Raw genomic sequence first — 13,935 nt, 5'->3', positions numbered from 1 at the left:
TGACTTTTTCCATGAGATTAAAGATTGCACTAGGGGCTGCTAAAGGCCTCATGTATCTATCTACACACAAAAGTTGATCCTCCAATATTCCACTGAGACGTAAAGGCCAGCAACATATTGTTGGACTCTAAATTTTCGGCAAAAGCGGCTGATTTTGGACTTTCGCGTCTTGCCCTAGTCCCATATATGGAAGGAGTTGTGCCTAGTCATGTATCTACGGTGGTAAAGGGGCCCCAGTAAGGGTTTCATGATTGGATTTGGTTTTGCTAAATAGTGAACATGTATAATAATTACAAGATTATAAATCATATTGTTGGATTACTAATCTATCTTGGCACTTGTATAATACTATTAGTGTAAGTTGTAATGGATAAACAAGTATAGGAATAACATATCAATGATATCGTAGCAATTATCTATGTACTGTATTATTAACAAGCCAAATTAATAATATAGAAAAAATGAAAAAAAAAAGAATCGCAATTCAAAATACAGTGCCATTTAACCGGTTTTGGAAGTTCGGTAGCCGGCGTTGAAAGTGCGCCAAGGGAAAAGGTGGAAATTAAATAAAAATTGGAGGTGCACGACAAAACAGGTGAGGTGCAGGGAGGAGCACTCACTTTTTATTGCAACCCCTGGTCCATTTTACTCAAGCAAGTGTTTCAATTATGATAAAGTCAAACATTTTGTAAAAGATTATCGGTCTGAAAATGGAAGAAAAGAGATGATCGACCTTCTCATAAAGATGTTGAAAAAGAACTCAGCAAGACAATCAAGTAAAGTGGAAAACTTAATAATAGAGCTAAGTAAAGTGGAGAACTTAATAATATTGTTTAGTAACAAAGAGAACTCGACAAGACAAGTAAGTAGTATGAATAAGCCAACTAAACACCTTAGTAGCCTAGATAAATGCAAGAGAAGCTTAGATAGTCCCATAAAAACATGTAAAGCTGGAATAACCAAGAGATTTACAATACTAATATAAAATAACAAAACAATTTTACATAACCTCTATCTGATTATATTTTAAATAAGTATTCTACTGTATACAATTTAACATATTATTTCGTAAAATCATTTACCGACACTATATTATGATATCAATTTCATTTATCATATTTAATACTAAAATTATTGTTATATCACTTCAATTTACCACTTGATTATTCTAATAATAACGATTAAAATAATATAACCTAATCTTTATCATATCTTATTACATAATAATTTCACTACTATATTATTTTTATATTCAAAATGAAAACAAAATTAAAAAAGAAATAGAGAACCCGTGCTTACACGCTCAATCGACTAGTTAAATAGAAAAGAAGTAAAGAAATTCAATTCAATCAGCACAACATTCTTTATTAGAATAGATGAAGGATGATTTGTGAACCCACCATAGCCAGTCTATAAATTGTACACACGGCAAACAAAATAGCTCGAGTGGATTGAATTCCACCGCCCGATCCCCAGTGTTCTGTTGTGTTGTTCAAGGCTCATCTTACAGGTGTCGTCTAAAATCATGTCAAAACGAAGTTTAAGCTCATAAATAGTGAGGGAGACCAAGAATTTTAACCTTCTGGGAAGAGCTTTTGTGGACAAATAACGCTTTGTGATAGCAAGAATCATTGGAATAAACAAGTGCAAAAGCCAAATAGAGATCTATCTTATGTCACATCTGAATGGTACACAAATTATTTGTACATACTATTGGAGGCTAAAGCCAAGCCTCTACAACCATTTACACAAGTTTGATTCTCTAAATTTTACACTCGTCAGCAGCTAAAAAGAATATATATATTTTCTTCATTCTGCCGCTAAAGCAGGACAAAAAAATAAGCAATTAATTTTGGCATGGATGAAACCATTTGTCAGGCCAAGCTCTCTTTTAACCGTAGCTCAAACGGGATTCTGAGGAGCGTGATGATGATGTATGAGTCTGACGCCGTGGAATCCCAATTTCACAGGCATTGACTCTGGCTGCAAAGCGTAGGGAGCAAAGTGACTCACCAGTGGAAGATTGATCAGGAGAGATGTTGACAAACATCAACGTTTTGGAGTCGCCACCGAGACATGGCTGCCATTGAACAAAGCAATTTTAAACTAAGATCTTCCTTTATCAACATATAAAAGTTGATCATACTTAAGTAGTGTAACATTTTCACTCTTTAATTTGAATATGATAACAACCACCACATCAATTCATCAATAATGAAAATTTGAACAGGTTAACAAACCTGGAGAAGGTACGTCAGCTTTGAATTCCTAAAAGGAACATGGTCTTCTTTCTTTCCTCCCAAAGCAAATATGACATCGCTCAAACAAGATAGACTTCTGTTGATAGCCTGAACGTGACAGTTAATAAAAACGCTGTTAACACAAGAAAAATAGAATTGTTGGCATGCTGCCCAAGTTAACAGCAATGAATACCTGAGTTTCCTTCAACCGGTCTCCAGTTGCCCCACTCTTTGAGAGTCTTTCACTACCAGCAAGATCGATCAGGTTTAAGACACCGTGGACTTGTTGTTCAGTGTTCTATAAAATAGAGAAAGTGCCTCAGGAAATAATGTCAACAGGACAAAAGAACAGAAACAAAATATGTACTAAGAAAGCATGTACCTCATTTTTCCCACTTATACGCAGTGTAAAGACAAAATGGCTTCTGGATGACTGTTCATTCATTTGTGTTCTTCCCACTGACCTGTAAAAAAATGAGTCCCACAATTTCCCATTGTCCTTATTTATACATAGATTGTAGACCAATAACAAGAGCACGTTGTCCCTAATAAATTATTAGATTTTCTAACTGAATCGAGTATACTTATAAACCATAAACGGAATCCTTAGCAGCTTCAACTGATTAGTTGAAAATGAATAACAAATCATCTAAAATTCATATGAATCAGACTTTGCACACATTTATCCAGACAGTTCATTCAAAGCAATCATTTTCATGACCAAAATATTAAAGACCATATACCTGCTTTGTGCTGCCTGTCGTAGGAGGGAGGAAATCTCATCTGCGCTACAAACATCCTTTATTGTGAGGTCCGAAACATGTGTGTTTCCGTTTGCATCATGTTTTATAGTGTACTGCTTGCTGGAAGCATTATTTTCCGTCCGTGCATGATCACTTGACCGATTGGTTAATAACAAATCCCTGATGGTGTCATTATATATTTCCAGAATTGATGCCTGGAATTGTTCAATTAAATTTTTCAGTTTCCATAAGATGTGGCCACATGAAAATTGAAAATCAGGATGCAGTATACTAACCTGCATTGTGTACTTCCACCCTTGATCTTTTAGAGATTGGCTAGTCTGAAATATCTGTTCTAAAGAACGGGGTATCAACCCTTTCAGATCTGGCTCATCAGGCCTACCCATCATAGTATAGGTTTTACCTGAACCCGTCTGTCCATATGCAAATATGCATACCTGTCATAGCAAACCATGGCCCTCTGTGTCAAGACACGGCTTAGACCCAAATACACAAACAAAAGTAATAAAAAATATGAACGAAAAAGATAAGCCTCAAGTAAAGCGTATTTAAAATGGTACATAATTCATTCCAACCCACGGCTAAGACAACTTTTCAAGAAATAAACACAACTGAGTTGTCTTCAGCCAGCCATCTTACGAGGCTAGAGTTCATAATAAATAACAAATTTAAAGAATATATATTTCAAGCGTTGATAGCATACTCAAGGAAGATACTGAGATAAAGCGGTCAGTGAACACTTAACAACAACCTATATAATCACTAATTAGTGATTATTTCCTATGAAGGGAAAAAAAACAAACAATCATATACTACAAACAATAATAAAAACATTAATTTTATCTCTCACGCAGTGTTTCATTTAAACAAACAAAAAAGTATCCCAAATGTTAATATAATCACTTAATTTTTTTGGTTTTACCACCACTGCACCCAAGAAATTTGGTAGGATTGCTCAAATGCAAGAAATCATCCATGGTATTTTAAAAATAGAAAATCATTGTCCCAAACATAGGCACTGGGATAAGTTGTTTTTTTTTCTTCTGTCCCAAACACCAATGGCTATTTCTTTTCTTGCTAGCCATTTTGATAATTATTTCCTGTGTACTACGATCTGCTAGAGAAATACTGAAGGGAAAGGAAGCAAACTAGAAATTACCTTGTAGCCATCAAGTGCACTTTGTACCAGTTGTGATATCTCTACAAAAAACGTCCTGCTGAGAAGCCTCGTGATTGAACACCTTGTCAAATGTGAAATTGTACTTTTGTCCTGCTCAACATTAATGAGTGGGATTGTGATGCTTGTCTAAGCATGTATACTGCACTAAACACGTAAATCATAAAATACAAAAGCTGAAGAGTTACAAAAATGTTCGTATATATACCGCTTTGTACTAATTCAATGCCCCGACCAAGAGCTTCTGTTGAAGTAGGGAATGAAACAACTGTGTCCGCACTGTCATCTGGTAGGAGCGGCCGTACACGGCAGAAAACACGAATATTTCCTTTAGTTCCTGAAATAGAAATTAATTGGATATCATTGACCTATAAGCGGAGATTTACACCATAAAAATCAAAGAAAATATATATAAAAAGCAAGAAATACCTACCAAAATAGTGTTATGCAGTTTTTTTCGTAGCTTCTCTCCTTCTACTACTTGAAATTCTTTATCTGCCAAACGCTCATGTAGCCCCTGTATAATTCTCTTCTGCTCTTCAAACATTGTTCTTGTGTCCGAAGCTGATAGATCAGCATTCTAACATAAAGAAAATAAGGTTGTTTCAGGTAGTTGCCAAAAACACTAAAGCACACTGTTAAATATAGTGAAAATTATATATAGGATTAATCTCCCTTGTGTTAAACACACATAGAGTTCTCTATTTATAATAGAAGAAATATGGGCTAAGCCCAAAATACAAATAAGAAATAATAACAAACTAACTGAAAGATAAAAGATAAAGATAAAAGATATAATATTTCTAACACTCCCCCTCAAGCTGGAGCATACAAATTGTATGAACCAAGCTTGAAATAATTGAACTTGATTTCCAACTAGATGATTTGTGTTAGATGTTAAGATGTGTGTTTCTGTTATTTGGGCTTAGTCTATTATGTATTAAGGGCATTGGCCCATATCTTACAATATAAATAAATTACCCTATGTGTATGCAACACACACAAGGGATATTCTCTCCCAATCTTCTCTATTTCTCATATGGTATCTAGAGCACAGGAATAGTTCCAGTCAACTCCACGGTCTCCGGCACCCCTCACTGCCGCCGTCGCTGCTGCCGCCGTCGCCGCTGCCGCCGCCGTCGCCGGAGTTCCAGAATCGACCGGCGACCACACCATCGGAATCGTCTCGGCCGGGCGACCATCGTCGTACGAAGATCGCGGCGAACGGACCTCCCACGCGCCTCCACGCGCCGCCGCAAGAGTCGCCGCTGCCGCCGCGCGTGCCGGCGCGTCGCCGGAGCTTTCCGCCGCCGATCAGCACCGCCGTGATCGCCTCCTCGCCCTCTTTCTGGATCTGTGGTCGTTGCGTCAATCGGAGCACTTTGAATTTTTAGGGTTTCTCCTTCCCTATGGCGTCTTCCTCGTCTACAAACACCTCTATTGGTGGCTCATCTTCTGATCCTTCAATATATACCAATTATGTGAATGTACACTTGTCCATTGACAAGTTAGATGGCACAAATTATGCAACATGGGCGTCCGACATCAAACTTTGGTTGAAGAGTCAAGGGTACTTAGATCATCTTACTCAAAATGTGACTACTGCTCCCATAGATGACACTTCCCGCTGGATGAAAATTGATGCTCAGTTGTGCATTGTTATAAAGTCCACCATTCACTCCTCACTGAAACAAATGTTTCGATCCTATGAAACATGTTCAGAAGTATGGGCACAAGCGAAGTTGTTATACACCAATGACACTCAGCGTCTTTATGGTGTTTGTCAGGACCTATTAACTGTTATTGGTCCGCGCAATCCTGGTCCTATGGCAGAATATTTGGGTAAAATTCATGCCCTTCTTCATGACTTTAATGATATATTACCTCCTGCTTCCACTCCTGCTGAAGAATTGGAACAGCGATCAAAGTTCTTCATGTTGTTGGCATTATACGGACTCTCTGATGATGTTTCTCATGTCCGTGATCAGATTTTGGGTTCTCCTGTCATACCCAACTTTACTTCTACTTGTTCTGCTCTTTTGCGTATCCCGAGCAAACCCGTCACTGAGACATCCCCTCATACTGATGATTCCTCTGTTATGGCTGCTCACCGTGATGATCGAAGTCGGTCTCGCAAGCCAAGTAAAGGACGTCCAAAATGTGACCATTGTGGCAAGTTAGGCCACAAAATTGATAGATGTTATGCTCTCCATGGACGTCCTCCTCGACCTGTAGCAATGGCAAATTCTGATCCACCTCCCCGATCACCGTCTGCAGACCATCCTACTTCATCTAATATCGTAGACAAACCTGCAATCTTTAACGAATTTCTCAAATGGTATGAGGATCATCAGCACTCTGGTTCCACTACATCTGCATCTGTTGCACGTACAGGTACACCTTTTGTTGGTCTAACTCACTCCCTTGGACCTTGGGTCCTTGACTCAGGCGCCACAGATCATATCACTGGTAACAAGTCCTTGTTTTCTTCCTTGTCATGTCCGAATAATTTACCCTCAGTAACAATGGCTGATGGGTCTAGAGTCTCATCTCATGGTATTGGTACTGTTAATATTTTTCCATCCATATCCATCGATCATGTACTTTATGTGCCTGGGTCTCCCTTCAACTTATTGTCCATTAGTCGTTTAACTCGTACTCTTAATTGTGTTATTTCGTTTACTAAAGATTCTGTTTGGTTGCAGGACCGGAGTTCGAAACACATGATTGGCACAGGATGTGAGTCTCATGGCCTTTATCATCTCCGCCCTTCTCCACATGTTGGCGTTGTCATGGAGTCACCATCCCTTCTTCATGCTCAGTTCGGTCATCCCAGTCTTGCCAAACTACAACAACTTGTCCCAAGGTTGTCCACATTATCAAGTTTGTCGTGTGAGTCTTGTCAGTTAGGGAAGCATACTCGTAGTTCCTTTCCTCGTAGTGTCTCACAACGGGCGTCGTCTCCTTTTTCATTGGTTCATTCTGACATTTGGGGACCTAGTCGTGTTAAGTCCATTTTAGGTTTTCAGTATTTTGTTACCTTTATTGATGACTATTCCAGATGTACTTGGTTATTTTTAATGAAGAATCGTTCTGAGTTGTTTTCTATTTTTCAATCTTTTTTCAATGAAATAAAAACACAGTTTGGGGTTTCTATTCGAAATTTACGTAGTGATAATGGCCGTGAATACCTTTCTCAACCGTTTAAACAGTTTATGGCTTCTCATGGCATTCTTCACCAAACCTCATGTGCTTATACCCCTCAACAAAATGGGGTGGCTGAGCGCAAGAATAGACACCTTATTGAAACAACTCGTACACTTCTTATTCATGGTCAAGTACCCTCCCGTTTTTGGGGTGATGCAGTTCTCACAGCATGTTATCTTATCAACCGCATGCCATCTTCCGTCCTAGATAACAAAATCCCTCATTCTATCTTATTTCCTCAAGACCCTCTGCATCCATTACCTCTTCGAGTTTTTGGGTCTACATGTTTTGTTCATGATTTTAGTCCTGGTCTTGATAAGTTATCTCCTCGGTCTCACAAATGTGTCTTCTTAGGATTTCCACGGTCACAAAAGGGCTATAAGTGTTTTTCCCCTTCCCTCAATCGTCATTTTATCTCTGCTGATGTCACTTTTGATGAGTCTTCTTTTTACTTTTCACATCTATCTTCTAGATCTGTACCTCTCCCTGTTACTGTTGATATTCCTCTTATATGTGATCCTCCTGGTGATGCTCCACCCATTTTGTCTTCTCCTTCTTTAGACTCTCCTTCACCACAGGATCATACTTCACCTCCACCCCTTCAGGTTTATAGTCGCCGTAATCGTCTCCCTCATGACTCACTTCCGGTGCCGCCTCATGTGTCTCCTCCGGCTCCAGCAACTGAGTCTGACTTGCCTATTGCCCTCCGTAAAGGTATACGCTCTACCCGTAACCCTTCCCCCCATTATACTGTTCTTAATTACAACAGATTATCTCCATCTTTTTATACTTGTCTCTCATCCATTTCTTCTGTGTCAATTCCCAAATCTGTGAGTGATGCCTTAACTCATCCTGGTTGGCGTCAAGCTATGATGGATGAATTAAGTGCTTTACAGGAAAGTGGAACTTGGGAGCTGGTCCAATTACCATCTGGAAAGTCTGTTGTTGGTTGCAGGTGGGTGTATGCTATCAAGGTTGGTCCTGATGGCACGATTGATCGTCTGAAAGCTCGACTGGTTGCCAAAGGCTACACACAGATTTTTGGTTTGGATTATGGTGATACTTTTTCTCCAGTGGCAAAAATGACCTCTGTTCGCCTCTTCATTGCCATGGCCGCTCTTCGCCAATGGCCTCTTTACCAACTTGATGTCAAAAATGCTTTCCTCAATGGTGATTTGCATGAAGAAATTTATATGGAGCAACCGCCTGGCTTTGTTGCTCAGGGGGAGTCATCTGGATTGGTATGTCGTCTTCGCAAATCCTTATATGGCCTAAAACAGTCTCCTCGGGCCTGGTTTGGTAAATTCAGTTGTGTTGTTCAACAATTTGGTATGTCTCGCAGTGAAGCGGATCATTCGGTGTTCTATCGCCACTCGAGTGCTGGATGTATCTACTTAATAGTGTATGTCGATGATATTGTTCTCACAGGAAGCGACTATCTTGGCATCTCTCAGATGAAACAACACCTTTGTCATCATTTTCAAACCAAAGATCTTGGCAAACTCCGGTACTTTTTGGGTATTGAAGTAGCACAATCCAATGATGGTATTGTCATATCTCAGAGGAAGTATGCGTTAGACATCTTGGAGGAAACAGGGTTAATGAATTGTAAATCTGTTGAGACACCTATGGACCCTAACATCAAACTCCTACCAAATCAGGGGGAGCCTTTCTCAGATCCTGAACGGTACAGAAGACTAGTTGGTAAATTAAACTATCTTACTGTTACGCGTCCTGACATTTCTTTCGCAGTTAGTGTGGTGAGTCAATTTCTAAACTCCCCATGTGAAGACCATTGGGAGGCAGTTGTTCGCATACTGAAGTATATTAAAAGATCACCTGGAAAAGGTTTGCTATATGGCCCTAACAACGATACAAAAATTGTTTGTTATTCAGATGCTGATTGGGCTGGTTCCCCTTCTGATAGGAGGTCTACTTCTGGATATTGTGTCTCTATTGGTAGCAACCTGATATCTTGGAAAAGTAAGAAGCAAAGTGTTGTGGCAAGGTCTAGTGCAGAAGCAGAATATAGAGCTATGGCATCAGCTACTTGCGAGCTTGTGTGGCTTAAACAATTGCTTAGTGAATTGAAATTTGGAGATGTCACTCACATGATACTTATATGTGATAATCAAGCTGCTCTCCATATTAGCTCTAACCCTGTCTTCCATGAGAGAACCAAACACATTGAAGTTGATTGTCATTTCATTCGAGAAAAAATCATATCCGGAGATATCAAGACTGAGTTTGTTAACTCAAGCAACCAGTTGGCAGACATATTCACTAAGTCCTTACGAGGACCTAGAATTGATTATCTTTGTAACAAGCTTGGAACATATGATTTATATGTTCCAGCTTGAGGGGGAGTGTTAGATGTTAAGATGTGTGTTTCTGTTATTTGGGCTTAGTCTATTATGTATTAAGGGCATTGGCCCATATCTTACAATATAAATAAATTACCCTATGTGTATGCAACACACACAAGGGATATTCTCTCCCAATCTTCTCTATTTCTCATAATTTGTCTTCAAGAGTGTGAGGCAAGCAGAGATGGGTTATCACATGTCAATGAACAAACAACAACTTGTGAAACTTCAACTTCAAAAGTGGATGAAGGAGAGCAACGGAGAAGGAGACAATAAACACTTCAACTTCAGAAGTGGATGAAGGAGAGCAGCGGAGAAGGAGGCAATAAACACTTCAACTTCAGAAGTGGATGAAGGAGAGCAGCGGAGAAGGAGGCAATAAATGCAGCAGATCTGTGCGGCAGATACAATAAGAAAGGAAGAACAAGGCAAGAACAGCAATATAGAGGCGAAACCCTCTACTACAGAGGCGAAACCCTCTACTACAGAGGCGAAACCCTCTACTACAGAGGCGAAACCCTCTACTACAGAGGCGAAACCCTCTACTACAGAGGCAAAACCCTCTACTACAGAGGCGAAACGCAGAAAGAAGGAGGTTCGAAGATGCGGAAGCATGCGGCGAGAAGAAGACAGACGTCGATGGCAGCAATGGCTGCTCTGGAAGGTCTGAACAGAGAGAGGGAGGTTCGGTGAGACGACTAGGTTTGATACCTACGCTGAGAAGGCGGCGCGTGATGAACACGCGTTCGAGATCTATTTCCGGAGAGTGGAGGCGCGTGACAGCGCATGCAGACGAGACAAAGACGGCGACCGCCAGGGTTAGGTCGTGCTTGAAGAGACGGTCCAGATCCATTGGTCACCGGTCGAAACTGTGTTGGTGACCGGTGAGAAGGCGGCGACTGCTTCAGAGGAGGCAGTGGTTCCTAGGAGACTTGTCTCTTTGATTCTGGGTGCTGAGATTTAAGAAGAAGAGAAAATTAATCTTATGAAATTTTTAGGGACTGCCGGCGGCCATGACGGCCGACCGCCGGCAGACAGCAAAGACCACCGGAAGAGATCAGAAAACCTGCTCTGATACCATGTTAAATATAGTGAAAATTATATATAGGATTAATCTCCCTTGTGTTAAACACACATAGAGTTCTCTATTTATAATAGAAGAAATATGGGCTAAGCCCAAAATACAAATAAGAAATAATAACAAACTAACTGAAAGATAAAAGATATAATATTTCTAACACACACTGCAATAAAATTATATGCTAAGCAACTTTTTTACGCAAAGCATAAAAACCAACTACATTACCTTTAACTTCTCTCTTTCAGCAAACAATTGCTGCTGCAGTATATGTATTTGATCCTTTTGAGATGAACAAGTTTCCTATAAAGAAACCCATCATAACATAAATGCACTAGACACAGAAGTGCACTATTAATGAAATAAAAGAATATATAAAAGTGAACAAAACAAAACAACAAACCTCAAGAGTATTTGTTTTAATCATCAATGCATCCAATTGAGTACATGTTTTCCCAGTATATTCTTTGTGCCTCGCTATTTCTCTAGTTAGAGCATTTACTTGCTCCAACTGACGGTCACGGTCATCTCTAAGTTGCTTTAACTCCTCACGAAGACATTTGAGCTCATTTACTAAAATTTCTTTCTGCTTTATAGTCTCGTCCTGTGAAACCTGAAAAACAGATTAAAAAAAATTTAAGAACAGAGGCGACAAACAAAAAGAAGAGCAGCTATCAATATACCACCATCAATGACAACAGATAGGTAATGCTAATAGTAATAGTACCAGTAAAATGCAATAGGTTCTTTACAACAAGTTTACTTATGAGATTTTAAGAAGTATAAGGGTAAGCTATCAGTGCCAGTTAATCACTTCCATTTCGCATTTAATGTAGCAAAATAATTATCACAATATTCACATAATTCATTTGATTTCAAATATTTATTAAAATTAGTGACAAAAATTCATACAAAAGGTGGAACTATAGAGAAAATACAGATACAACTAACCTTAAGAGATACCAACTGATCCTGCAATGCCTTATTGTGGCCTCTTAAATTACTAAGGCTCTCAACAATGGTTGCTTTCTCCGTTTCAAGCCGTTTAAGGGCCTCATTAACTGTTTCAAGATCAAACTGAAGACGACTATTGTACTGCTGCAAGCTCATATTATACTCCTGTGATCGCTTGTACAAATCTTCGTTTGAAATGGCCTGCAAAACTCAATGGTTTCAAAAGGAACAGATCACGAGGGAATCTGTAGGATTCAAATAGCAGAAAACATGAACATCTTTTTAGTGCAGAATTTACCCAAGAGGACATCGATTTTGTATTACTCGGGGGTAAAGTTCAGTAGTCCAATATTTTACAAATAACAATCTTATACAGAATATAGCATTGAATCACCTTCTTCTCAGCAACTGATTTCTCATCCCGAACTTTCTCAAGCTCAGCTGACTTCTCATCCCGAACTTTCTCAGCCTCAGTTCTGGCTTCCTTTTCTTTACCATAAGAATTAATTGCTTCCTAGATTTGAAGCCACAAAAAAAGAGGTCATTGGGAAATAAAGTAAATTCTCTTGACATACTCCACACAACGACGGCAGACAGCGTTACCAATTTATCTGATTCTTCCTTCACAATTCTCTCTTCTAGACAAGAAATTGTCTTCCTCGAATCAGACAGAGCTTCCTTCAACTCATCAATCTTATTCTTCATCTCAGTCACTGAGAAAACAGAATTGTATGAATTTTCTGATAACCAAAGATAAATTCTATCTGGGCATGAAGGCACTATAGACTCGATCATAGAAATTTAAAAAAAAAAAAAAGAAACAGGTCTTTAAAATAGAATAAATTAAAACAAAATATATAAACCCTCAACAAGCTAAATACATCACCAAATAATTACAATAACTCCGATAACTATTTCACTGTATATTGAAGAATGAATGTCACTATTTATGTGTAAACTATAATTCACCTAAATCCCTACCTACTTCTAGCCAAACAGTAAACAATACAAAAATATACGAATTCGTTCTCCCACCCAAGACAGATAGTAGCTACCATGCTTCTAAACACAGTATTAAGAAATTTTCAATAGTATATCAGCATATCAACTCAACTTATTCTCAAAAATCTCCGTAGAGATAAAACACACCAGTATCACTGCACTTCTTCTCAGAAGCCTCTAGCTCAGACTGAAGCTTTTCCTTTTCTTGAACATACCCTTCTTCTATCCTTTTATACCAGCGAACGCAGGCCTTAAGTCGCTTAATAAGATCCGTCATTTGCTCCATCTTTTTCTGCCAAACAAACCACAAAACAATCAAGAACAAAAGAAGAAAAAATATAGACTAATTGATTAAATCAAGAACATCACAAACCAAACCTTACTATCATATGTATTTCCCTTTTTCTTTTCGTTCAGCAAAGCCTCCACCTCCTCCTTCGTGAAGTCAACTGCCTCGCTGACATCGCTCGTCGTGTTAAGGTCGGAGCGATTTGTGACAACGGAAAACGGTGTTCTGTGCCTCCCAGGAGCAGCGGCACCGCCCTGTCGCTCCATTTTCTCAGCTCCGATGCCCCGGCGACGCTTGTCCAGAGAAGCATCTTCGGGGCGCACCCTTTTCTGCAAGGGAAAACAAAGTGATTTAGAGGAAAAGCTGCATGGACTGCGAGAAAATGAAATAAATATTTGAGTGGGAGGAGAAAAGGCTTTACTTACAGAAGCCATGTGAGGCTTGGGAATTGGAGGTTTTGATTAGAGAAATTGAAGGAATTGGTAGATTTGGTCTCTGAGAGAGAGAGGGTCGGGGGGGGGAGAGAGGGTCGGGGGGGAGAGAGAGAGGAGCGTGAACTTTTGAATTTGAATTCGAAACTAACGTAACATTGTTTTTTTTTTTCTTTTTTTTTATTTATCAGCAAAACGTGACATCTCACATCTTTTTCTTTATCCGATAATATGTCTAAATATTTATTAAATAGTTTTTTATAAAAAAATAAAAATTAAAAGAACATAACAAATATAATATTAAAAACTTGTATATATTTTTTATTTAATACTAAATAATAATAAAAAAGTATAATTACATTATTTAAAATAAATAAACTATCAAGTAAACTAAAAATATTTTAATAGTGTAAAAATTATATGTATT

The 13,935-nt window shown here is 38.8% G+C and overlaps 1 pseudogene; it reads right to left on the bottom strand.

The window, feature by feature from the left end:
* Positions 1–1,612: 1,612 nt before the first annotated feature.
* LOC124837987 (kinesin-like protein KIN-14C) lies at positions 1,613–13,625 on the bottom strand (annotated as a pseudogene).
* Between the last annotated feature and the right edge of the window lie 310 nt (positions 13,626–13,935).

Source organism: Vigna umbellata, chromosome 9 (assembly GCF_029865625.1).
Source record: "Vigna umbellata cultivar VRB3 chromosome 9, Vumbellata_1.0, whole genome shotgun sequence".
Classification (NCBI taxonomy): Eukaryota; Viridiplantae; Streptophyta; class Magnoliopsida; order Fabales; family Fabaceae; genus Vigna; species Vigna umbellata.
The sequence above is the reverse complement of the archived record's forward strand: the minus strand, read 5'-3'. Positions and strand labels throughout refer to the sequence as shown.